The sequence below is a fragment of the Ambystoma mexicanum genome, chromosome 10 (assembly GCF_040938575.1).
Source record: "Ambystoma mexicanum isolate Mex_15411 chromosome 10, UKY_AmexF1_1, whole genome shotgun sequence".
Taxonomy (NCBI): domain Eukaryota; kingdom Metazoa; phylum Chordata; class Amphibia; order Caudata; family Ambystomatidae; genus Ambystoma; species Ambystoma mexicanum.
Window position 1 is genome coordinate 196,474,020 of NC_090932.1, and position 26,046 is coordinate 196,500,065.

Consider the following 26,046-nt stretch of genomic DNA (forward strand, 5'->3'; position numbering starts at 1 on the left):
TTCTCAAACCCTAGCCCAGCTCTGGGATCATTCCAAAGCTGTCATGAATGTTATTCTCGGGCAGAAAAAACAAAATTGAGAAAATACAATTTTCACCCAAAATAATCTGCCTGTGTATCATAGTAGGGATTTATCTTTGAACCATTTAAAACAAAAAGAATGGGAACACAGAGGTGCCCAAGTATTGTGAAAAAATAGGGTTCAAACGACTCCTAATGAAATGAATATTTTGATGGTTGTCTAATCCAATGAGTTGATGGAAACTATCCAAACATTCTCTATTTTGGGCTACTCGTAAAGCACTCTTTCCAAAGAAAGGGGCCAGCCAGTATACTGGAGGATAATTACGTTTTAAATGATCTAAAAATAACATTAACTTCTAGATATCCGGATGAATGGCTGGAATTTAAAACTGACCCAAGACAAATTACAGCTGGATAGGATATGACCTCTTCACCATTGGAATTATTGTTGCAGGATCTTCCTGTTTAAGATGGGGATCTTCCTCTCTGCGAACCTGCTTGGGGTGCTCGCTGCTTGTTGAAACCCGAGTTGCTAAAATTGGACTAGGTACTAAAGACAACTGTACAGGTATTTGACAAAGACTGAAGTTGAAAAACGGAACCCAAACCAGAGTCATTGGGCACCACCAAGTTTATCAAAATAGCATCACTTGATACCTATTTAAAAAAAATAAAAAATAGGACACTTTCCAAAATCCAGTGGCATTTTGAGTCCGTAGGACAATGTTTGAACGATTATAGCAGAGTGGCTATAATGGGACATGCTCACAATAAGCCTACGATGCAGAACAAAACCATATTCAGTTTGCTGCAATAATACGCAAGCATACACATTTCATTGTATGTATGATATGGCATTTATAACACGCCTATACACAAGTGTTTCAAGGCGCAACGAGGCAAGGGGTGGGGGGGGGAGAGGGAAGACAGATAATGATCCTACTAGGCCAGGTGTCATTCAGTTCGGTAAGTGCATGGGACTGCACTTCCATGGGACTTCCAGAGGGAGGCCCCAGCCGAAGAAAGAGATCTACCACCAACTTGTTGCTTGGAGAAGCGACTGACCCTGAGGTAGTTTGAGGCAGAAGAGCGAAGAGCTCGAGAAGGAAGGTATTTAGCAAGAGAGAGTTGAAGGTTTTGAGGCCCAAGGCCCCAGAAGGCCTTGTGGACAATTCCAGAATGTTTTGAACTTAATCGTCGCGGCCACTGGGAGCCAGTGCAGAGATTTCAGTCCTGGAGAGATGCGATCCCTGAGCTTGAGACCAAGGACAAGTCTTGCAGTCCTGTTCTGGATAAGTTGCAGAGGGGGGAGAGTAGAAGCAGGCAGATTTAGAAAGAGGCTGTTTCAATAGTCCAGCCCAGAGAGAACCAGAGCTCTGGAGACAGTGAGCTTCTAGGGGAAGGAGAGGAAAGGAAGAATACCTCTGAGGGGTGCAACTGGTACAAAAATGCAAGGTGTTTCAATGACAACAAAAAGGCAGGAAAGAAACAGAATACATGGCCTATGCGTTATGGATATCAAGGATCCTTCATCACGCCTCTGTTTCTAAAGAATCCAAATGTGCCACTCTGGCATTGGAACAGGATTCTACATTTATTTTGAGCATGTCCTATTATAGCCACTCTGCTATAATCGTCCTTACGAAGACTGAAATTATATACAGATTGAACCTCTGAAGGGCCAGGGTATTACAATATGGAGGCAAACTTCTTGTCCCATCAATTGGCCTTAATCCTAACACATACATGTTTGACTGCATTTTTTTCTTTTTTTTTACCAACGTTAAGTTTTTAGAGCATCATAGTCATATGTGCATTAATAGCCAAATGTTAACAAGCATACATTACTTTCATGCCAGCTCATTCTACCCCCAACCTGGGGTTTCAGTGCAATTCAAGTCCATTGCTCATATATAAAAACCGTACATGGTAAACATTAAACTATCCCTCCCCACCCCCCAAACATATCCCAATTTATGGGTGAAAAAGTGTTCTGCTCTTGCTTTAAGAGATCAGCTTGAGCTGGTTGGACCGCTTTCCCGGCTTAATGTTCATGTTTGTCAAATAATCGGTATTGCACGGAGCAATCTAGGTTTGAAGTACATCTGCTCTTTATCGTCCGTGAACTCATGTAGTGGTAGCCAAGTGTTCAAGTATTTCGGGAATGAGCCAAGGGCTATTGCTGTCACCTTTTCCATAGCCATCACTCCCCACAATCTCACCCACCACATGGCTACTATTGGACCTTCCTTAGTTTTCCATGCTTGTGCAACTGTAATTCTGGCCGCGCTCAACATATGAGTAATAAGTGTGGCCGTGGGCCCTGAGTTTGCATAACATCCCTCAACCGCCTCCCCCAAGAGCACCACTAGTAGTAGTAGTAGTAGTAGTAGTAGTAATAATGATAATAATAATAATTTCGCATTTATATAGCGCCACAAACCCTCAGGTATCTGAGAGCTGCTTATTCCCCACGGTGTGTGGTGCTCATTTATCGACCTCGGAAGGATGAAAGGCTGAGTTTGGCCCTGCCGGGATTCAAACCTGCATTAGCAAGCTCAGCACAGATGTCAAAGGGAGCGCTCTGCTCGCTGTGCCAGTTGACGGCAAGTGGGTCGAATGGAAGCTGCACACCAGTTATTTCTTTAATATGACTTAAAATATCCTTCCAGTAGGTTTCGGCTAGTGGACAGGACCACCACATGTGAATGAAGTCCCCTGGAAGGCCACAATTTCTCCAACAGGTTGCAGGGTATTCTGGGTTGGAGTATATGCGAAGGGGCGTAATATACCAGCGGAGGTATAGTTTATATGCTGCTTCCTTAATTGAGGTGTATCTAGAGCTCTTGGCGGTTCTATGCCAAATGCGGCCCCAGGTGTCCCCAGAGATTGATCTCCCTAGGTCTGTTTCCCATTTTTGCATATAATTGAGGTTCTCTTCAGGGTCTATTCCCCCGATTAGGCGATCTAGTCTATGACTGCATTTTTCTTATGCTTATCATATTTGAAAAACACATTTTGGAAATACCGGGTTATATTTTTATCATTTAATATGAAGTAGTCCTGAATAACGAACTGTATCCTAAACTGTAAATATACAAAGTGTTCATGGCAAAAATGAATGACTTAATGGAAACTTTGACGAAGTTCCTTGACTGTTTCTGGGGCAGTTTGTGGTGAATAGATGGTCAGATTGTGTGCACCCCCAAGTTGGCAAATGATTGCCCATGGGTGTTCTGGGGAGGATTCCCCTTGTCACACCCAATTATTCCCCATCACAACATGCCACAGTCAGAGGGAACCTAACAAAGACACTGGTCTCCTATAACACATCAAGTGTGCATCATTGCCTGAGGAAAGTTACCAAACTACCTAGAACCAAAAGACCTTGTTTCCCTGTGACAAACGCCACTCATTCACATATGTTGTAATACTGACAGTTAAACAAATCTGGATCCAGAGCAGTAACAGAAATCCGTGTTTGTTGTAAAGGAGACTGCTACTCCATGTAATAACCTGCCTGCCTATCCAGGGCTTGTCAAAAATACCTGTGCAACTTGGCTTGCAAGCCCAAAATTTCCAGCACGGCTTGCAGAGCAAGGTTGTGCTCGAATGATGATTCTGATGACCCATCTGGGTATTGTGCATGCAATGGATGGGGATACAGAATAACTCTGACACCAAATAATCAAACTAACTCCTGAAGATGGCAAAGGTGCTGTTTTATTAACATTTATCTAAAACAGGGAGTTACAACGGACGTTCGCTCAAGCTCTCAGTGCATTTCTCATAAAAGCATCCTTCTATGCAAAAAATACGTCAGATGTGACGTACTACATGGCAAATAAGAAAAACCTTCGAGGGAATTGTGATACGTTCAAGGGGAACATCTAAGTATACGTTTTGTACGAACTGGGATTGTGATTGGGTGCCTGTCAGGTGGACAACTTATGCCTACCTCTAAAACATGTAATCTTTAACAATATTAAGTACACAGTAATATTAAGTACACAGTATATCATTGGTCTTCAAACTATAAGGCCCTTCGTTATATGGCCCTCTGGAATTGGTTGGCATGCTCGTGCCATGTCTGGAACATTCAGATCACTTAGCAGCACATAAGTTCAGACCCAGGTGCCAGGAGGTGGACTTTACCTCCACACCCAATTAGCCCAACATCACATCACCCATGCCTTCTGACATGAAGATTGTCTTAGAACTTGGCCCTGCAACGTATATTGTCTCTGGGAATATATGGGTGTACAGGCTTTCACTATCGTTGTTCTAGAACTCAACGCTGAACTCTATTTCCATCCTTGGCTCATGTGAGAGGAGACTACGATTTGGTCCATTTTGCAGCATTAAAAATGTCTTAAATGAATAAAACTTGGCACGCTTGGTGTTCTTTCATTGCACCTTAACAAGGGATGATTCAGCTTCTCACGTTTACTGTCTTCAAGAATAGATAACCGGCGTTGGCTTCCTCTGCTTTGAGACCAGATGGCCTTGCCATTCGTTTCCACGATGTCGGCTTGTTCTTGCTGCAACACAGTTCTCACCCTTTCTCTCCATGGGTCCTGGCTTACTAAATTCATGACACAGATGTCCATTTTCTATACAATGGTGGCTTTGCCTGCAGTGTACTACATATAACCAGCTTCTAAGATTACTTCATCTACTTGCATTACAGCATCTGTACAGTTATTGAATGGCTTGCATTTTCTGCAATGCATCGCACACATGCAATCTTCTCTATGCATATGAAAGTTTACTCGATTCTTAACTTCGTCATCAGGTTCTGCAAGATCCATGCATTCATTTCAGCCAGTATCCTCATGGAATCACATCATGCACGTCTCTTGTGACCTTCTCTTTTTGCTTTTTTTCATATTCCTTCAGGGAGTTCCTGCCTCAGATTATTGTCTCTTCGGGGATACATTTGATAGGACTTTCTCGGTGGGTACCTTCTTTCGAACACTCGCCGTGGTATGGTCACAACTGCTGGTGTTAAGCATGGCACAATCTCATTCTTCAAACATACAGGAGATAGGGGGCGGGATTTCCTACAGAGTCATTTAACTGCTCCTCTAAACTGACACTGCCTGCTCCATGGGTGCACTGAACACAGGGTGAGCCAGCAAAGAAAAAATGCTTACAACTAGTTCCCAAGGCTAAACATTATGAAACGCACCATGGATTCTGCATCATTACTCCGACCTCATTAATAATGTAATATCTTAAGAGGGTGGACTAGCCCTTTAAAGGTTTGGTCTGCCCCTTGCAGTCTTTCTGTAAATGCCAATGTGAGCTGTTGCCAGCAGACATTCCAGTTTTTTATCAATTCAGTCACATCTGCAGATCCTTATCAGGCGTCCATTCCAGGGGGAGGGGATTATTGGGCTATATAAGATTAGGCTTTCACAAAGTGTGGGGTTTAGAGAAGGTTGTGACAGGTGGTTAGAGGTAGTTTGTTCTGTAACGCCTTGCGCCAAGGTGCTAAATTGGTGATTGTGGAGATTATAGGGGCATACGGTAGTAGGAGGAAAGGTTTGTGAGACCAACAGTTGAACCACCTCCTGATGTAGTGTATTCGTGCCTCCTACTCTGCTAAATGATTTGTGTTTGTTTGTAATGCACAACACTACAAACTAAATTGTATCTAAATGCAAAAAAGATCTGAGAAACGGGGCTAAACAAATAACACCTGTTTAAATAAACAGATGAGTTTTAATAGCTTTCCTGAGTATCACAAAAGGGACAATCTTGCAAATATGAAGTGAGATTGTCAATAGCAAGATCCTTGTTTGTCCTCTAGATTTAAAATTGTCTTGTACCGATAAGAGAAATAAACTTGAAGACCAAGAGAGTCTTGGGTTGGGGGGAATATTTTGCCTCCATCAGATAAGGAGCTGCTAGACAACAAAAGCATCTTAATAAAACATTTGAACACAATCTTTTAATGTAGGGGAAATTAATCCAGTCCTCTTCCTCAAACCAAAAGTCAGACAAACAGTCGATAAATGTATGCTAAGGTGCCCCCCTGGAGAATCAATGGAACCAACACATTAGAAATGATTAAGCGGGGGAATTGCAGAAGGCATCAGATCCATTCTGTGTGACGTGGAAAAGACAAAATGGAGAGAAACTATACTTACAATTAACCTATTGCATGAATGGTAAACAAAGGTAGATTAAGAAAATGGGAGCTTTGCAGTATAGCACACACCTCTACCTAATCACCCTAAAGCTGGTAACATAGCTCAGAGGTAAGAACTTGCTTCATAGATCTGTGTGCAACCTGCATCAATTAGTTTGAATTCCTGTAGGGCAGACTCATGCCTTTATGGCATGAGAGAGAAATGGAATATCTGGCATGAAGTGCAACAGCAGTAAATGTCAAGTTGCCAGCCAGCCATAAAGTTAGTCGCATATCGACATAGACACTGGAAGAGTCACCAAGAGTCTATCATTAACCAGTGCCTACTGCACATTTTGAAGCCTGATTGCAATATAAAAAGTGTGTACTTGTTTTCACTATTACTGTACAGTATGTGTGACGAGTCAGAGGGGTCTGGTCCCTTTGAGCACCGAAAGAAATGTCCCTCCCATACAGAAACCAAGAGGACTTCTAAAGATACTCGGAGCAACCCCGGACTCCAATTCTCAAATACCATATGGTACATGTATTTCGCTAATGTGAAGCCAATGGCACTAAAATCAATTGGTTGATGTAAATCTGAGTATGTAATAAACTAAAATACTGAAGACAAGGAGGCCCTGTTTGGATACAAGAGAGCAAGAAAAGCACAACCAACGTGTTAGTCTTTCTGTTGCCACTGAAAGTATACGACCAATAAAAAGGGAAGATACGGGAAGTCTGTGTGGAAGTAGAGGCAGCAGTGGTCTGGAGTGGCAGAGCAGTAGAGTAAGAAGGAAGCAAAGAACCGGTGAACCAACGAACACTCAACCAACAACAAAGACATTAAATATCTGCTCTTGTGCAGCAAGGGGAAGAACGTCAGAGGTCGTCGTAAAACACCCAGACCAATGGCATCCTGGTCCTAAACCTCAGACTCCTGTTGAACAGTGGAGAACAAGTTCAAAAAGCATTTGGGTTGCTGAATGCTATGCTCGCCATGTCGCAACCTGAAACACCGAAACCTGAGAAGAGGTCCAGAGAATACGTTTGAGCGGTGGGGCTCTCGTTTATAAGAGGCGGCATGGACCCACTGTTGCATTGCCTTAGCAGAAAGCAGCAGCTGAACCAGAAGCCAGTTTAGCGTGATGTGAAGCACTACCTGCCTTGCGTGACAAAAGCAGCTAACGCATTGGAAACCGGTCCCAGTACCCAGAAAGCCTTTTCCACTGCAGCGGGATTGCTGAAGGCGCAAGGGTCTTTCATAGGCTCTGGAGTCCTGAAGCAAGTTGGGAATAGACGAGACTTAAGAGCAGGTACTTGTCTGGGGGCAAAACTGGGCTTGTGACTGGGAAGGGAGAAATGGCCCTGCCGAAGTTAAAACAATAAAGAACGAGAACTTGAGACGCCACTGAACCAGTGGGAAGTAACTGATGCAATCAAGTGGGAGAGTATCCAAGAAAAGAAAACACAAATAGGCAAACCATACTGCAGTGCCTTTGTGAAAAGTAAATGCAAACCTTATTCATCCTCAGCCCAGTGCTTTGGGAAAACTATGAGTAAATACTTGGCAGGTTATTGAACCAAGTATACTTGACAGTGGAAGTAGACACACAAACCTTGGCAAGAGCGCGCACCAAGGCGGTGAGCCAATGTGGAATATAATAAGCAACCTGTGCAAATAAGTCTCTTACCGAACTGTGTACAAGGGTTGTGTACACTGGGTACAATAAGGACTTAAGTGACCAGTTTTGTGTAGTATGAAATATTGCAGCATACTCTTGCTTGTCCCAGTGGCCTTGAAAATAAAGTTACCAGTACTTGGCAGGAAAGGAAACCAAGTCTGCCAGAGACGGGGGGGAAAAACTGTTTGCTTAAACTGCTCACTATAAATGAAGAGGTGGCAAGACATGGGGGTAGAGGATTCTTCCCATTGACATTGGTAGAACACGATTAAAATATCTTGACTTGTATCTGGATCTTTGTTTTGGAGAACACCCCAAGGCTGCAGAGGAGCAGCCGATATATGCTTTATTTTAATCCTTGTTGCAAAGGCTTGTAGAATTAAGAGTGTTGGGGTCAGATTAGGTTTTGGACATAGGACGGAGAACTTTATTTTGGACTTCCTGACAAGACTGTGTCATTAGTTTGTTTTGTTGAGGCAGGGAAACCCATTTTTCCAATCCCTATTTATTATTTGAATAAAAGAATTTGGGCAAACTAACAACAATGTGTCTGCCTCCTAGCTCCGACCTCCTCACAGTTGATAAACCAAAGATTCTCCAGTCAAACCTCTGGTAGTCATCTAAACCTGACAATACTTCCCCCCCTTTCTATGACTGTCCCCCCTTCTCTCGCCTTCTAACTCCCCACTGCTACCTTTTTCTAACATCCTTCACCCACCTTCTTTCCTGTAAAGACTGGAGGGGGTTTTCTGCCCCCTATACAGTTGGGGTAGAAGCACAGCGAACCCCATTCAAGGATGTCTACATGGTAGCTAGGGGCGAACAATCAAGGCTGAGACTCAAGGAAGGGGATCCAGGCTGGTTCTTAAGTACAGTGAATCGCCAAGCCCCCACAAAGGATTATCCACACACTATGTTATATGCTAACAGTCCTTTTTATTACTCTGTTAGAGATAACTCCCAGGCAAGCAGGGCGGGTTGCTAGGAGTTCATGGACATCAAACTCATGGAAGGCCTAACTCCTTCCCAATCCCAAAAGGAACTCCAGTCCAGACAAGCAGTAAGTTCAACTGAGGTTTATTGCAGCTAACAAACCACAGGGATCAAATGCACTGAGGCGATTCCAGGCACAGCTCGAAAGAACTCTGGCTCGCAGGCCAGTTTTGTTGGCATCTTACGTCATAAGCATGTCACGCCCTGGGCCCTTCACCAAAAACCTATCTCCACTCTGGTTAGGATGCTGAGTGGTAGTCCCCCCCCCCCCCCTCCCCCATCCCCCCCCCACCACCCCCATAGAGGTTATCGGATAGGCTCTCTCCATGACCATGCCTGTAAAATGCTACTTACTAAATGTTTACAGTATGTGGATCAATGACTGGTCCGGGGCCCTGCACACCCACCCGAAGGGTCGTAAGCTGTGATTGGCTGAGTTGTGAGGCCCCAGGCCTGGGACGAAATCAGTTCACTGCACCTGCTCGCAGAGCTACGTGCAACTATGTGTCTTTGATGTAACTGTGTGTAGACTGTTGTTGCCGTAAGAGTGCTCCTTTCCCATCGCATAACTGTGATTTACATGTACCAATTTTGTTGTAATCATCGTCTGGTCGGTGAGACGGTTGCGCTTCTCGGCCACCAATTCTTGGCTTCCTCTCAGCGCGGCTGGGTCACGTGCCCAGAGGCCGTGTTCATGAGTCCTGTTCTGAATTTAAGGAGAATTATGCTATGCCACTGCCAGTGTTACTTCGGTTCAGGGTAAAGGGTAAAGAATGTCACTTAGCAAAAGTGCAACCTTGGCAGTGGCTTTGTTCCCCACCGCAGTAATTCTGCTTGCACAGCACCCAGCAGACTTCAGGTTTTCTGAGACTGTTATGGCCTACTATGATTGCCTAAGCCATGGCCTGGTTTTTCTCTGTGTGTGTGTGTTTACATAATCTTCTTGTTTCTGGTGGTTTCTGCGTTGCTGCGACAAGCTAGTGGCAAAATAACATACAGACTGTATGCATATGTCACCGTCCTCTATCTCATAGAACTGTATGCATGTGTTTGTCGTGTGGTTGGGTGTGTGTGTGTGTGTGTCCCAAATGTGCGGATGGCACATGTGCTTCAAGTCTGACGCTGTTAGGTAGTGCATTCTCTAACGACTTGAGTCATGGCCTCTCAGCGCTTTAGTCGATTCGGTCCATATAAATGTCTTTGGTTCTTTCTTGTGCATCTTCATCCACTCTGGGTAATGTTCGTACTGCTCCGGGGTTGTTGTGACAGCTGAGAGGATACTTCTCATGGTACTTATACATGGTGGGTGCAGTGGTGGTTGGCATGAGCTTGTGCAATCGGCGGCCATATTGTCTTTGGTTCTTCCCTCGGGATCAGGGGAATAGTTCGACCTCCAACTCCCATCAAGGGTAGATTAATCAGGTTCAAGTAAATATAAACATCAATAAATAATTCACTAAATATGTTCAATAATGCTCTGCTTCTTTTTCCCCAGAACCCACTACCCCATAGTACCTGGGAAGCCACAGTAGAACAGGATCCACAACAAAGCTGGGACCCCGGATGGATTCCTGAGGATGGAAGAAGCCTTTCCTTGTCACAGTACCGAAGTGGTGGAGTTTCTTGGCTTCACTTGATGAGACCCCACTTTATAAGGAGTCGCCAGGATGTTGATGGCGAGAATGAAGAGGGAACCAAGTGGTGTCAGAAAGGCAGCACTTTCAGTCTTCGCAGGGGCTCTGTTGGCGGGTTGGTACTCCAGCTGTGGATGTCCCACAAAGGTGAAACTTTCTGTGGATCCCGACGAGGCCTGGCTGAAGAAGACAAGACCTTTGGTGGCCTATGTGAGAAACCTGAAGGTGTCTCGTATGCTAGTCCCCGGAGGTCTGTCATCCAGGTGGCCAGGACACCGCCATCGCTATTGGATCCAGTTCCTGGGGATGGACCAGTGGGGGAGGATCACCTGGATGAGGGGGTCTTCGGGGAGTGGAAGTGGGACACCAAAGGGTGAGATGTGGTACCTCCTTCCTTGTAACACCTTTCCCCATCCTACCCTGTAGGATATTTAAAATCTCTACCCTCCCACCCCCTTTTCCGCCACAAACACTTTCTTACACCGTGACAGACAACAGACTAACACCAGAGCCTGTGTGTGTGTGTGTGTGTGTATGTATATATATATATATATATATATATATATATATATATATATAATTTCTGAGGCTGTGGAATCTGCTTAGATCACATGCTGTGCATAGGCCGACATCTAGTGGAAGCTGCGTACAGTTTGTTTTTCGAAACTCGAAAATGGGCGTCGACATAGGGCGTGCCAGTAATACTATCCCTAGTGTGACGTCCACTGTATCCAAGATCCCTCACGCGTCTAGGATCCTCTGATTGTTTTTTTCTGCCATACTGGTCGGAAGCATTTTGCGGAGTCCCCTGGCCTTAGCCATACTTTTGCTAAAAATTTAAAATAATTATCTATTGACATCCTTCCCCACCCCAACGTCGAACTTCGACCACTCGATGCCAGCTGGAGAAGAAATCGACCGTCGGCTGCTGCACGACTGATTTGGGCCTCGGAAGGCCGCTGGCCTCGGCCCGGGCCTGGTAGGCCGATGGCCTCGGCCCTGCAAGTAGGGAGAGTGGGGGGGTACATACTCTACACTCTTGGTATATAGGTACACCTTATATATTTCCTACACTTACCAGCCCGCTGCCTCAAGGTGCGTATGGAGGGTACCCCTTTTCAATTCTGCCCCAAGTGCAATCGCAAATACCCTTGGGTCGACAGGCACGCCACGTGCAATCTCTGCTTGCCGAGGGACCACCCCGAAGCGAACTGCAGAGCGTGTAGTAGGTTTAAACCTAAGACACTTAAGGACCGTTCGACGAAGCGTTGGGCCCACCACGCCAGGCAGGCGGCCATAGCAGCGGAGGGCGCCTTCAGCGATGGCAGCGACGCCGTACTTTCGGACGGCGACGGCATTACAGCGTCGAAAGACAGCCGAGCGCAGGTCCCCGACCTCGGAAGGTCTTCCGGCAGGGCGGCTATGGGGAAGACCCCCGGCGACACAAACGCTTCACACACTAAACACACTAAGTCCAACCGAGACTCGACGACGTCGAGTTCTCGGAAAGAGGCACAGACAGACCGGTCCGATTCGGTGTCCTCTGGGCGCTCTCGATCAAGATCGCCGCATGACTCCAAGCAATCATCCACTCTTGCCAAGAGTGCCTCGCTCCCTAGGCTAACAGAAGTTCGATCGTCGGAAGACGGAAGACGACTTCCACCCCCAGGCCGCACTCCAGGAGTCGGAGCCCGCAATTAAAGCCAGCGAGGCCCCACGCTCGAAGGACAGGGACACCTCTCCCGATCCTCGACGCCAGGCGTCGAAAAACTCCGGAGCCACTAAGGGACAGGGAAATCATTTTTCTATGCACGGGGAGGGGGGAAAACAGCAGAATAAACTACCTGTACATTCTTCCACACCTGTGAAACACTCCACCCCCCCTAAACAGACAGACAAGCCCAGGTCTGCTGATGGGTCCACAACCAGCAAAGCTACTCAAGATAAATCCCATAGACTTGCTGAGAGGGTCATTCCCAGTTCCAAAAAATGGTCCAGTGAAGACATAGATACGGTCATGTCAAGAATGTCTTCTTTAGCTGCTTTTTATGATAAAAATCCAGAAGATTTCCTCTCGTATGATCCACAAGGGGCCACACCCTCAGGCTCTACTGATCCTATCCCCCCGAGTAAGAATGCCCGGTTTGAAACCCTGATGAGGTCTGAACCCTTCGAGGTACAACCTTACGCAACACCATACTCACGGTATCAAGGAGAGGCTTCCTTTGGTGAGGACCAGGAATTCGGTATGATAGAAGAGCAAACCGGGCCGGGCTACTATGGGGATGATGAGGACCAGGAAGAAGAAGAAGAGGATGACCCGGAAACATACAGAGTAGATTCCCCGGTAGAGAACGAAGCCCCGGTTACCGACTCCCTGGTCGATAACCAACCCCTCCTAAATGAGGTTCTCGCTCGCGCAGCAGAACATTTCCGCATTGACACCCACGGTGTACAGGAGGAAAGGGACTTTGCAGAAGAGTTAGTGGGAGAAAGGAGGCCTGTTGCCCAGACCATCCCTATCCTTAAATCCATTCAGCGGAGAATAGATCAGTCCCTGGTGAACCCAAACCTCACCAGAGCAGTCAATCCCAGGGTTGAAAAACTTTTCAGGGCGGCACAGTCTGACCCTCTCTATATAAGAGGACATCTGAAGCCAGACTCCCTAGTTGTCACCAACACTCGTAAGAGGGCTGGGACACCCTTGTCTTCGTCAGAAGCTCCTCCCGACAAGGAGAGCAAAAAACTATACGGGTTCGGCAGGAAGGTAGCCTCAACGTCCACCTATCAAGCAAGGATTGCTAACTCCACCACCCTGTTGGCCAGCTACAACTGCCATCAGTGGGAAGAAGTTGCGGCACTCATAGCCTCTGCTCCTGAACCGTTAAAGGGCCAATTAGCTCGGATTTCCGCAGAGGGTAGAGCCGTGTCTGGTTGCATTTTGAAAGCAACTTTCGACGCCGCGGACAACGCAGGCAGATTGATAGCGGAGGGCACTGTTATCAAGAGACATGCGTGGTTACGGCAGTCTGGTTTTAAAGCAGAAACCCAAGCATCATTGCTGGACAAACCGGTGGAAACCGATCTGTTGTTTGGCAAGGCGGTCGAAGACGCACTTAAAAATGCCAAGGACGAGTACGAGACACTCAAATCCCTTGGCCAGTTAACCAATAAACCCCCTAACCAGAGAGGAAATAGTAATTTTCGTCGCCCATGCGGCCAAAATTCCCAGAGAGGATCTAACTATTCCCAGGGGCAGGGTACACAGTGGAACAACAACTAACAGTCTACCCAGGGTTACGGCAGAGGTAATAGGAGAGGTCGTGGCAAAGGCAGAGGCAGCCCCAGCAAGGGAGGCGGCACGCCTCCACCAAAGCAGTGACGCTCAGTTCAGGGTCCCTTCTCACGCAACCCCAGTAGGGGGGACGCATTTCAAACTTCACCCAGGCTTGGGAAGGGAATCACATCAGACAGATGGGTGCTGTCAACAGTATCCACAGGATATTGTATAGAGCTACTGCAGCGTCCCCGGAACCATCCTCTACGACAAAGAGTACACTCCTTAGAACATCAGAAGATTCTCCTCGAGGAGATCGGCATCCTTCTACAAAAGGACGCGATATAACTCATCCCGGGACACCAGGTAAACAAGGGTATATATTCAACTTACTTCCTTGTGCCAAAGAAAGACTTGACAATGCGCCCAGTATTGGACTTACGGCCTGCCAACAAGTATGTCAAGCCCCAAAAATTTCGTATGACCACGCTACAAGAGGTAATCCCCCTCCTAAAAAAGGGGATTACATGGCAACCCTGGATATGAAAGATGCTTATTTTCATATTTCCATGTTCCCAGCGCACAGAAAGTACTTGCGCTTCAAGGTGGACAGTCGACACTACCAATTTAAGGTACTGCCCTTCGGGATAGCTTCAGCACCAAGGGTATTCACCAAGGTACTGGCGGTGGCGGCTGCGCACCTACGCAGGGAGGCAATCCCAGTGTACCCTTATCTGGATGACTGGCTCATAACTGGGGAAACCCCAGGAATTTGCAGGACAAACATTCAAAGGACTATCGACCTCCTCCACGAGTTAGGCTTCTCAATCAACGAGAAGAAGTCAAGCCTGGTGCCAAGCACCTCAAAACAATTCCTAGGAGCAATCCTGGATACCCAGGAGGGGTTGACCTTTCCTTCAGAAGAAAGAATTCGGAATATACTACTGCAAATTCCGCATTATCAGTCCGGTCAACAAATAACGGTACGCAAAGCAATGCGTTTACTGGGCATGATGGCGTCATGTATTTACCTGGTCCCCCACGCGCGCCTGCACATGCGTCCCATGCAGGAATGGTTGGCGAAACAGTGGTCTCAGCCAAGTGGTCAGTGGGACGATCTAGTGGTCGTTTCGCCAACACTGGTACAAAGCCTTCACTGGTGGACAAGAGAGAATCTCGCACAGGGGAAACCCTTTTACGATCCCGAAGTACAGGCAGTAGTCCCTACAGATGCATGTCTGACGGGGTGGGGAGCTCACCTTCTCCACCACACAGCTCAGGGTCTCTGGTCTCACTCAGTGGCCAAGAACCACACCAACCTGCTAGAGCTTCTGGCAGTATTCAGAGCGCTTCAGGCGTTCGAGCCCCACCTACTAAACCTGTCAGTGCAAATCCGGACGGACAGCACTACAGCCATGTTCTACCTGAACAAGCAAGGAGGGACTCGCTCGCCAAATCTGTCCAAGCTTGCCCAGAAAATCTGGATATGGGCACTCAGACGGAACATCTTCCTGTCATCACAACGTGTTCCAGGGGAGCTCAATTCCCTAGCGGATGCTCTGAGCAGAGACTCCCTCCCAGAGGAACACGAATGGGTTCTACACAGAGAGGTCGTAGAAGATATCTTCTCTCGGTGGGGTTTCCCCACTATAGACCTATTTGCCACAAGCGAAAACAGACGATGCCCAGGATTTGCATCCAGGTTCCCACAACCAGACTCCCAGGGGAACGCCCTGTGGATGAACTGGTCAGGGATGTTTGCGTACGCTTTTCCACCAACCACTCTCCAGGAAAGTGGTAAACAAGATGAACAGAGAGTCGATGACGCTCGTCCTAGTTGCTCCCATGTGGGCAAGACAACCGTGGTTCCCACACCTACGCAGGATGGCGTTGTGCGAGCCCATCAAACTTCCAGTCCCAGCACCAAGGTCAAACAGTGCACCAACAACCCAACTCAATGAACCTGGCAGCATGGCTCCTGAGGTCATAGAGTTTGGACACCTCAATTTGCCACAGAGGTGTATGGACATCCTAAAGGAATCTAGGAAACCAAACACAAGGCACTGTTACTTTGACAAGTGGAAGAGGTTTGTTATCTGGTGCCAGAGTAGACAAATCAACCCAGTTGATTGCACTCCTTCCACTATTGTTACATACATGCTCCACCTGCTAGATGCAGGATTGGTTTTTAACTCACTGAAAGTACACCTGGCAGCCCTCTCGGCTTACACCACTTCCCATAGCAAGGTTTTGTCGTGGAAAGTACCAGAAGTTAAAGCCTTCATGGAAGGAGTAAAGAGACTTCACCCTCCTATTTCAAACCCACCGCCAGGGTGGGACCTTAATGTGGTGCTAACCAAGCTCATGGGGCCCCCCTTTCGAACCCATGCATAAAAGCAGTCTCAAACACCTGACTTGTAAAACGGCCTTCTTAGTAGCTATTACTTCTATAAGAAGGGTCAGTGAAATTCAGGCTCTGTCAGTGCAGGATCCCTTCTTTACTATCCATAAAGACAAACTGGTTTTACGCACACACCCTAGGTTCTCACCTAAATTTATATCAAAATTCCATGTAAACCAGTCCATCGAGCTTCCGGCTTTCTTCCAGAACCCGCAAAGCTCGGCTGAGGTGAAACTACACACCCTAGATGTGCGTAGGGCGGTCCTCTACTATGTAAATAAGACCAGACCGCTAAGGAAAACAGATCAACTGTTTGTCTCTGTAGCTACAGGCAGAGAGGGGGGTCGCGTCTCTAAAGGTGCCATCTCGAAGTGGATTATTAACTGTATCCAGCTGTGTTACTCACTCTCTGAAAAGACTCTGCCTTTTACGCCAAGGGCCCACTCTACTAGAGGCATTGGGGCCACTCTGGCTTTCATTGCAAATGTACCCCTTGACACCATTTGCAAAGCAGCTACTTGGAGCTCTATTCACACTTTTACTCAGCATTACTGCATTGACACCCATTCCAAGGCAGATACACAAGTGGGACAAGCGGTTCTAAGACACTTATTTGCTCATGACCCTTCTCACATCCCACCTCCTTCTTTTGGTACTGCTCGCTAATCTATGCACAGCATGTGATCTAAGCAGATTCCACAAGCCTCAGAAGGGATACAGTACTCACCGTAATCGTATTTCTGATGCTTGTATCTGCTTAGATTCACATGCGACCCACCCTTCCTCCCCTCCGAGAGAAGGCGCATGATTGCTTGTAGTCTTACCTTTCTGTCTATCTGCTTGGATTATCTGTACTCGCGCTACTCCTCATGCTACCTCATGTCAGAAAAAATACAATCTGAGGATCCTAGACACGTGAGGGATCTTGGGTACAGTGGACGTCACACTAGGGATAGTATTACTGGCACGCCCTGTGTCGACGCCCATTTTCGAGTTTCGAAAAACAAACTGTAATACTCCGCAGCTTCCACTAGATGTCGGCCTATGCACAGCATGTGAATCTAAGCAGATACAAGCATCAGAAATACGATTGCGGTGAGTAATGTATCATATATATATTATATATATATATACATACACACACACACTTTTGGGAAAGCCCAGAGAAGGGCTAGCTGCAGAGTGGTCAGGCTCTGAAGGAGTGCTCATTTGAAGGACTCTTACTGTCCCCTTTTGTTTTGAAACTGCAAGTACCAGAAGGCCCTCGGAAAGGGCGGTGTGAGGTGTCAGTGATCCAACAAAGATTACGTCAAATCCTTTTTAACAATCGAAAGTCTCTGACCCATTACCAAGAGAAAGCCAGGAGAAGGGAAACCACACTTTCTGATGAGATGAAGCCAAACATGAACTGTGTTAAGGGTGGTTGTGTGAACCCGATGGAGGGATGCCAAGGGAAAGCTAAGAGAAGTAAATCCCACATTGTGATCATTGATATTCAGAGTGAAAGGTTGTAGTGAACCTGACGGAGGAAGGCCCATGTTGCAAGAAGAATACGATCCCGGCGGAGGGACGTCCAAGGGGCGAAGAGCAATCGCTCAATGTGCAAGATCAGCAAAGGAACTTTTGTTGGTTGTTTTGATCCAGCAGGCCTTCTAAGGCAAGACACTTTGTAGAAAAGAGACTTGGCCCCTGAAGGGTCTGGTATTGTTGAAGAGGAATTGTGAGCCTCGTGCTGGAAAGGCCCAGCGGTGCACTGTGCTCACAAGTCGGTGGCGACGGGAGCAGTGGCAGATGTAGGTGTCGGGTTTTGGGATTTTGCAGGTTCACCTACCTTTTGGTTTGCTGCAGCCACAACATGGACCTCAGGATGGCTTCTGGTGACCTAGACACGACCACTGCACTGGACTGCAGACCCACACCAAGTCTGGACACTTGGGACATCATCTTTGAATTCTGTTGGCAGGAAACACCGTCAGACACTCCACTGCAGGCAGCGACCCTGGACCTTCTACGGTATGGACAAGTGGACAGTTGTGGCAGGGATGCCTCATTAAAGGATTCTTAAGAGATTTGGAACTTTTGCAGCACTGGGTGTCGTGCAGCGCTATGACAAGGCACCCCCTCTTCTTGGCGAAACTCGGCAACCTGGCTTCCAGTGGTCATGAACACTCCTCCGGACACTGCGACAGAGATGAATGTCTTGGCTTCAAGATGTTTAGGCACTCTTCTTCTGGACCCATGAAGACCTTCTCCAGATGGCAGGCGCACAAGAGTGGCTTCCAGGACATTTCGGGTGAAGAGCAGCAGTTGCACAATGGTCTCTCGTAGTTCAGGAAGAGGTTGCCTCTTCAGGTCTTCTCTGGTTCAGTCCTTGAGTCAGCACAGCAGTTTTAGGATTTGGTGAATAAATGCAGCTGCAGACTTCCTCTGGACTCCAGGATGCAAGCTTAAGATGACTTCAGCTTCAGGTTTCTTGTTACAGCTTCTGACAAGGAGGTGAGAGTGAAGCCCCCTGTTACACTAAAAACTCTCCATTCACTCAGGCTGAGCCGAGCTCAGTAAACCAATCGCATGGAGGGGTGAGGGGGCAGGGAGGGGGGGGGATTAACGCTATTGGCACCCAGCAGTTACTAAAAATTAGTATTTTTATCCATTCAACGGAACGCTGCGCAGTGGGAAGATGGTGGCCCGCGGCAGAGGCAGTAGCCTGTGGGTTTAGTGGAACGCAGGCTGAGATTACAGGTTTCAGGCCGTGATCTGCGGACTTTGATTGGCTGCGCCCCTTCCTCCCCGGGTGCTAATTGTGATTTTATATACTGTAACAAATGCAAGTGTTAAACAGCACTACCAACCAATCAATTTCCAGTATGCAAAATTGAAAATTACTTGATTCTCACACAAGAAACAGAACCTTGGTTTTAATTAAGGTTATACCCAAGAATAGAGGACATGTTGAAAGACAAATCGGTGTGTATTATGGACAAAAGAAGCTATTAAAGAAGGACATTATTTAATTGTACTTACATTTTAAAACCCTCCATTGTATAATGTTAGTGGGCCTCTTCCAGTATATATTTTGATCATTAGAACATTACACTTGTCTTACTCAGCAAATTGCAATGAAAACCTGGAATAACCATAAAAAGTAGTTTCTATTAGTAGGTTATCTTTCTAAATAGCCTGGTACATGCCTGTTGTACTCTTTGGAAATCATTTTATAATAAAGGGGAGGGCGACAATTGGCTCTACTGATGATTCCTGGTTGCTTTGCATAAAATCAAAACATTTTGGAACATAAGAATTGCCATAGATTTTTAAAAGGGTTTACATTCTTGAATCTTTGGAAAATCCTAAAAAATAGAGTGGGATACATGAACAAAAAAGGGGAACTACTGCGTCTCACCATCAGCTATCTCGCCCCCACTCCATGAAGACCCTCACCCAGGTGATCCTTCCTTCCGCACTGGTCATCGCCCAGGGTCTGGATCCAAAGGTGATGGCCGTGCCCTGGCCACCTTCAGGGAGAGATCCCCATGCACTAGCGGGTGATCGACGCTCTGGTTTCTCAGTCTTCGTATGTATTGTTTGTACTAACACAAGTGTGGAGTAAGTTTGAATGGTTAGCAATTTATTTCACGTTTAGCATCACTCAAAGCTCTGTAGCATTCATTATTATTATCCAAAATTACCAGATTGAAAATATTGTACTTCTATGGTGCATGCCACAGCCATTGCCTATGTGTATGTATGAATAGGTTCCTGTATTAACAACCATTCTAAATAATTGTTTTGATTAGATGAGTACATTCTTTAATACATAAAGTAGTTCATGATGGGTCTCCCGATCACCCCTGACATCTTGCTACCAACATTATAAACGCAACCACTTGTAGGGACTTTGAATCAAAATTAATTTCATGTGTCATCAATGACATTTTTGATGTCCTGGGTGTTAGGTTTAGCAGTGCACAGTGGTGGCGCGAGTTATGGTTGCTTAGCTTACCATAACTGGCGAATTTCTGTGTTTTAAAAAAAAAAAAAATCTTTACATTATTTTATTTTTTCTTGTAACTATAACGTCCCTTTTTTAATAAAGTTTTCTTTTTTTCATGTGGGTTTTATGAGTGAAAATGTTTCATGATGTTAAATCACTTTATATAAGCTATTAATATTTCCTCTTTTAACATATATGAAAGAACTGTAAACCTCCTTTAACAAACATTTTTTGGAACACATACTGATGTGTTATCAGCAGCGCATGCTCGGGATGCAAGTCATGGTTGAATTGCCTAGGGGGGCGTGGTCTGCACGCATGGTGTGAAGCCGTGAATCCGCCGCGCTCCTGCCCAAGATCCTGAAGCTGCCGACACTACGGTGGCAGAATCGAAATAGCAGCTACAAAAAATTAAGTGACACGTAGCGGAACCTTATTGCTCCACTCGGCTGAAATCCCAGAGGAAATTGGAGCTGGCAAAGAGGATAACGGAGCGTTTGAAAAAGCTCCCCTACGGCACCCAAGATGGCGGCTCCCAGCGCAGAGGCTGGCGGAGGACTGTGAGGGCTGGACTGGGCGGAAGCCCGGAGGGCTTGCTGGACGGTCCACGAACCGGAGCCCTCTGCGGACAGATGAGATTGTGAACGTTTGCCCTCCGGATTGAGACGCACGGCAGAACCGCAGAGTCCTGGGCTGAGACCCCACATTGATAGGGAAGAGCGACCCCCGCCGGCAGACAACACCGAGGGAAGTCTGGAGGCCTGCCGAGGAGCTGGAGTGAAGCCGAGAGTTTGAAAAAGCTCCCCTACGGCACCCAAGATGGCGGCTCCCAGCGCAGAGGCTGGCGGAGGACTGTGAGGGCTGGACTGGGCGGAAGCCCGGAGGGCTTGCTGGACGGTCCACGAACCGGAGCCCTCTGCGGACAGATGAGATTGTGAACGTTTGCCCTCCGGATTGAGACGCACGGCAGAACCGCAGAGTCCTGGGCTGAGACCCCACATTGATAGGGAAGAGCGACCCCCGCCGGCAGACAACACCGAGGGAAGTCTGGAGGCCTGCCGAGGAGCTGGAGTGAAGCCGAGACGGATGGAAGAAAAACCTACCCCTTCAGCGTTGTGAGGCGAAGACGATCGAGGTGAGCGGAGTCAGTCGACTGGGGCGCCAGGATTGCTGACGGCTGAGGAGCGGAGACGGGCGCCGCATACCCGGCGGGCAGGAACACTAGCAGTCCTGAAGAAGAGGAATGGTTTGACACAACACATGGTTCCCTATCACATACAACTGGGCCCTTAACTCGCACCTGGAAGGCAGACTAAGCAAACCCCTGGGCCCGGCGGCTACGACAGCCATAGGAGCTGGGGCCCGCCGCCTCACGCAACCCAGAACCGCCTAGGCATTGACAGCATTGGGGTACACGGTGGGTGATTGCCCAAGCACCAACTACACGTCGACCCTGGCCACAGATCATTGTGGCATTCACCAGGGCCCCGGGAAGAAAGAAAATAATATTTGTGTCCCTAAAAAAAAAAAAAAATAAAAAAAAAAAAATAAAAAAAAATAAATAAATAAATAAAATAACACCATCTACCTGAAAAGATCGCCCGCAGTGGACAAAGGTAGGGATAAAGGGTATTTAAACACAGATGCCTAGAAATAAACCTTTTGCCCTGCCTGCCTGAGTTGGATTAAGACGCATGAGGACAACACGCCTGGAGTCCCGAGATAGACTGTAGTGCTTGGCAAGATACTGCCCATATGAAAACAGACCGCTGGACCACTATACGTAGCACCTGAATGAAGGCCCCCCACAGTAGACGGCGGAACTGGGATTAGGATTACAGAGCTAGGGCCTGCAGCCCGCCCTGTACACCTGGAACTCCAACGGGGCCATGTCGCCTCATCAAAGGCCGCCACGATGGACGCTTTCACAACTGCATTTCCGAGGCAGCAACTACCGCAGGAAGCAATCCCGTAATAGTTATATACCCAGACTACACCCCCACGGTGCAACGATCGCGGAATTCCTTCATACCTATAAAGGCCAGATTACGGAAACTCCACCTGAAATACATGTTGTTGTATCCGGCGAGACTAAAGATACTATACAAAGGGAAGGCAGTCTTCCTGGAAACCCCAGCTGCCGCTAATATGTGGCTTGAGCATAATAACCTGGCCGACGACACTGAAGAACCTGAGAAGGGGTCCATATGACTAAGGAATGACTGAATCTACTCATGGAAGAGACCGCACCAACAAGCTGGAGATAAGGACAGCAAAACCCTACTTAACGCTGCAACAAGCTGATGTCTTGATTGGGCAGGAGCACGAAGGCCCAAGCACGAGACCGTCAACGACCCACCCTGCCTAGAACAGTGCAGGCCAAATGCCTACACACCACCCGTACCGAAAGGCCTGGAAAGGCCCCCGAGGCTCGGGAGCCCCCGAGTGTTGCAAGTTCAAAACGACTGCTGGGGGCAGTTACTTGTTTTGTTTTTCAGTTAATGCATCCTCCACGTTGGAGGATGAGAATGTTGGTAAAACTCCGATGGTTAAATCTACGACAAGGGACGGGAGGACGGAAATGCTGAAGATATTGGACCTAAGCCTATTCCAAACGGGAAGAGACGGGGACACAGCCGCATCAGCATACAGCCTATGCAGGAGCGGGATTGCTCCCAGACCCCCTAAGAGACCACCATGGTTGTACAAATTAAGATAATGACGTGGAATGTGCGAGGCCTGGGCACATATCTCTGCAGAAATGGAATCAAGTCCTACCTGCAGCGGAAGAAAGTGGACATTGCTCTACTACAAGAGACACACTGCTCTGCTGAGTTGGAGGCGAAGCTCAACGAACACTGGGTGGGACAGGGTTTTGGGGCCTCCTATTCCAGATTCGCAAGAGCTACACCTGGATCAACCCCCACGTACCGTTTCAACTCACTAAGATGGATAAGGACCCTGAAGGCAGATATGCGGTACTTTGGGGGACACTTGAACAAAGGGAAGTGTGTATAGTGAACTCGTACTTCCCCAATAACAATATCCCACTACACCTGAAAGATCTGAGCTCCAAAATGCTACAGTACAGAAATGCCTTCTTTTTATGGGGAGGGGACTTTAACTGTGTCCATGATCCAATGCTAGACAGGTTCAGCCCCACAATGAAGGGCCCTTCAACGGCCACCACATCCCTGAAAACCACGACCAATGAATTGGACCTGGCGGACGTCTGGCGGGAGCTACATCCAGGTGAGAGAGGTTGCTCGTCTCCACATGCCCTCCATACCCGGCTAGATTACCTCTTTGTGGGCAGGGAGCACTTACCTCAGATGGGAAGTGCGCAATATCTGGGAAGAACTATTTCAGATCATTCGCCACTATTAATCGAATGGAATCACACCGGCCCGAGACCCCCGATCCCCATGTGGAGGATGCCTGCGGAGGCCTTGGGGGACCAGGCGTTTAAAGAAGAGCTACACGAGTCCATAGACAATTTCATAACCGAAAACACTGGGAGTGTAGAACACGTCAGCACGCTATGGGACGCCCTGAAGGTAGTGGTGCGGGGGAAGTCATTGCTAAAGCGGGCGGCATTAGGAAACTTCTGCGCAGCGAGCCAGACAAGGGAGAATTGAAAATCACGGCATTGGAGGCAGCCCCGATACACACCCCAAAGAGAGAAGAAGATCTTAGAACTTTGAGAGAGAACTGCAACGATGCATGGAACAGGCTATCAAAATTCGACTTTATTACTAGAATCAATAGGGCACACACCGAGGCAAACCAACCCGGCCGACTATTAGCTTGGCTTTGCAAAAAAGAACACGCCAGACATATAACCACTGTATTGAAAGACGAACTCGATGAAACTCACAACACTCAACAGGGTGTCAATGACACCTTTAAGAATTTCTACGAGCAATTATATTCCCATGCGGACCAGATCCCCCAAGATCAAATACAGGACACTCTAGATGAGATATGCTTACCCAAATTAACCCCAGCACAATCTGAGGCTTTGGATGGGGACATTACACCCGATGATATTTCGGAAGCAATTAGATCCCTGGCGACGTGTAAGCCCCCAGGCAGTGATGGGTTGCCCCCGGAGTTCTACAAGGCATTCAAACCCTCCTTGACGCCACTATTGCTTGAAGTCTTCCTAGAATCCTATGAATGTGGGACCCTCCCTGTTAGCATGAGAGAAACTTTGGTGGTCCCCATACTTAAACCCGACAAACCCGCAGATAGGTGTGACTCTTCCCGCCCGATTGCGATGATAAATTATGATGTTATAATACTTACGACAATCCTAGCCAACCGACTAGCCAGAGTAATTGGAGACTTAGTACATGAGGACAAACGGCTTTGTACCCGGTCGTAATACGACCATGAACCTGTGTAGGCTCCAGCATATAACCCATACCAACACAAGCAAAGAATGCTATGCACTATTGTCCTTAGATGCCATTAAAGCATTTGACTCAATATATTGGGAGTGGCTAGTGGCGGTCCTGGAGCGGTTTGGTTTCGGTCAGGGGTTCATTAGATGGATTAAAATACTGTACAATGGACCTAGTGCACGAGTAAAATCTGGGAGATGTGTCAGTCGTGGGACATCCGCAGAGGTACCAGACAGGTGTGCCCACTCTCACCCATGCTGTATATACTGGGCCTGGAGCCCATCGCTCTCTTTTTTTTAGGCAGCAATTCTTTGATGCAGGCATTCGGGTCGGAGGGGTAGACCACATCATCTCCTTATATGCTGATGGCGTGCTGATATGTCAATAATCCCCTTCTCAATGTACCAACAATGCTGGATGTTTTAGACAATTAAGCCAAGGTCTCGGGCATAAAATTCAGCAGAACCAAGTCCTGCTTGTTCCCGCTAGCGGGACTGAAGGGAAAGGCCATTACGGAACTTCCTCTGGTGGGCATAACCTGGCAGACCACTTTGTTCCGATACCTTGGGATTCAGATTCTACACACCCCAGAACTAATGCACGATTATAACACTAGGGCGAAGATCCCAGCGCTACGTAAGTCCATGGGGTTCTGGTCTAGCTGCCTTTATCCATGATGGGCAGGGCCTCCATAGTCAAAATGATTGTCCTCCCCAGGTTCCTGTATGTGTTCCAGAATGTGCACTTCTATATTACTAAACCTTTTTTCTGTTTGCTGGATACAATAATCCGGGATTTCCTGTGGGGGAGGTGTAGGCACCGGGTGGCCCTGTCCACATTGGTCTTACTATACAAATCGGGTGGGATCCAACTGCCTAATTTAGAGAAATACTACCTGGCCGCCCAGTTGGGCTTTGTATCAAAATGGTTAGCAGACGAGGTCACATCAGAGACCCCTCTGTTGCAGTCCATGATCTCTCCGTTACGCTTAAAGGAATTGATCTGGGGCCCTCAGACCCTGATAAGCAACCCACCCTTCCTGGTGACCCTGGGTAGGAAAATATGGTACAGGACCTCAGTGATTATGAAACTAAAGCAAACATATTCCCCGGAAATGCCACTGCTCTCGGGGTTGAATAAGACTGATACCGATCTAAATAGTGTCAGGCTCTGGGAGGGAAAAGGAGTCTACACGTGGGGAGACCTGTATGAAGGGGGGGACCTTTCGGGAGTTCTGAGTTACAGGCGGAGTATGATATTCCCTCCAGTCAATACCTATGGTATCGTAAGATTAGACTGTTTGCCCGAACGAATTGGGAAAATTGGCCAGAGGAACCAGACAGGAACTACTTTATAACGCTGCTTTATAGTTTGGGAGAGGGTGGAAGAGTGGTTTCCCAAATATATGGCCATCTAAGCGACATACCTAACCCCCGAAGCGCAGAACTACGGACCACATGGGAAACTGACATAGGGCGGGAACTAACAGATAGCGAA

General features: G+C 47.4%; 1 protein-coding gene across 1 annotated transcript in view; it reads left to right on the forward strand.

The window, feature by feature from the left end:
* Nucleotides 1–26,046, forward strand: part of ATP6V1B2 (ATPase H+ transporting V1 subunit B2) — a 237,309-nt gene that overhangs the window by 30,500 nt on the left and 180,763 nt on the right. The gene's annotated exons all lie outside the window — the stretch shown is intronic.